Source organism: Apium graveolens, chromosome 6 (assembly GCF_009905375.1).
Source record: "Apium graveolens cultivar Ventura chromosome 6, ASM990537v1, whole genome shotgun sequence".
Taxonomy (NCBI): Eukaryota; Viridiplantae; Streptophyta; class Magnoliopsida; order Apiales; family Apiaceae; genus Apium; species Apium graveolens.
In genome coordinates, this window is record NC_133652.1 from 212,597,084 (window position 1) to 212,599,340 (window position 2,257).

Sequence of the window (2,257 nt, forward strand, 5' to 3'; positions counted from 1 at the left end):
TCAGCAGTTTCAGGGCTGCCATCAGCATTTGCCATTAAAACATAATTTACCTCATCTTCAGAATCTGAAGAGTCTGTCCAGCTTTTCTTCTTTGTGACAAGTGCCTTACCTTTGTCACTCTTTTCTTTCTTGCAGTCAGGAGATATGTGGCCTCTTTCACCACAATTGTAGCATTTAACATTTGAGTTGTCTCCTCTGTCAGACTTTGCACTTTTGCCTTCATACTTTCTGAACCCTTTCTTGGAAAACTTCTTTCCTCTTTTGAATTTCCTGTAGGCTATCTTTGTGATACCCTTCACCATAAGAGCACACAATTTCATCATCTCTTCATCAACATCCATTTCAGGTAAACTTTCAGTTTCTGAATCATCATCATCAGAATTTGATGATTTTGAATCAGACTTTATGATGAGAGCTTTTCCTTTGCCTTTCTTTGAGACAACCACTTTGGGGGATTCCTCCTCAGCCTTAAGAGCAAGTGTCCTTGACTTTCTCCCATATCTCTTGCTTCTTTGATCCATCTCAAGTTCATAAGTCTTGAGCATACCATAAATTTCATCAAGAGTAGTTCATCAAGAGCATAGTTGTCTCTTATAGTAGTAGACTTCAAATCCCAACTTTCAGGACGAGCTAAAAGAAATTTTAGATTTGTATCTTCAAGATCATATTCCTTGTCCACCAGTGACAGATCATTCAAGAGTTTGACAAACCTGTCATATAAGTCAGTTAATGACTCATCACCTTTTGAGTCAAAGTGCTCATACTCTTGAGTGAGTATAGTCCTCATGTTCTTCTTGATTGCATTAGTTCCCTGGCATCTTATCTCCAAAGCATCCTATATCTCCTTTGCAGTCTTGCAATGAATTACCCTGTTTGACATGACATTATCAATGGCACTATGCAGCAAATGCCTTACCTTTGCATCCTTGGCAATGGATGAGATATCTTCAGCTGTATACTCACTTTTCTCCTTTGGTATGGTCTTTGCTGGCTGATCTGCAACTACAACAGAGATCTTGGTTGGCTTACGCGGTCCTTCATTAATTCTGTCAAGGTATTCTGGATCTGTAGCCTCCAGAAACATAGCCATCTTCACTTTCCATATGGGATACTCAGAAGGTCTCAGTATGGGAACCCTAATAGTCTCATATCGACAGTGGGTTTGAGTCTTTTGAGTTTCTTCAGTTTTAGGGGGCTTGGTTGGATTTTCTGTTTCTTCAGACATGATTGTTTTGGATCTTTACTGTATGTGTGCTAACAGATAAGCTCTGATACCAATTGTTAGGACACACAACACTGTAGAAGGGGGTTGAATACAATATTTTATACAATCAAATCGATTTGAACACAAGTAACAGTAAATAAATATATTCAATATAATAAACTCTGTTACAATGGAACTGTTCTCTCTCAGTGATGAACAAATATCACGAGAGCTGCTATGTTACAATGTATGATCTTCTCGATAATGATAACACATCTAATGTAAACCTATGTCTGTGTTTATATAGTACACAGTTACAAGATAACTTCTAATTGATATAGAATATAATTCTGTCTCATAAAATATATCAATCAGATATCTTATACAATTCTTTCAGTCCTCTAACTCTTTCCATGCATATTTTCTTTTGTATTTGTCTCGATCTTCTTTCCTGTAAATCAGCTTCCTTCTTTAACTGTAAGTCCTCCCGTACTTAAGTTCTGATATCTATCTTCTGATATTTATCTTCTGATAACCTAAGTTCTGATATTCTTAAGTTCTGATTTCCAGTAAATACTGATTCCAGTAAGTACTGATATTTCCTGTTTGTTAAGATCTGAAAACTAAAAATGAAACATATTAGACATGACATCTCAAATATATCTAACATATATAATTGAGACTGAGTCTTTTCACTGTATATTTAAAATGTTAAATTTCATTTTTTTCATGAAAAGTAAACAATAATTTTTTATCCACTATATTCATCGAAATTTATTAACTATACGAGTTCAATTAACCATATTAGTTATAAGTTTTGAAATACAGATAAATATATGCTGGATAAACCGAGTCCGTTCATAACATAACTGTAATTGTTGTTTTGTTATAACATAATCACAAATACATTACGATTCGTGAAAATTTCATAATCTAAGTGCAAGGATACAACTCGTGATTTAAACCCGTAAGTTTTTTATACGCGAATAAAACAAAATTATGTTCTATATTAAATTATTTTCTTCCGTGTCTGAATTAATAATTATTAATTAG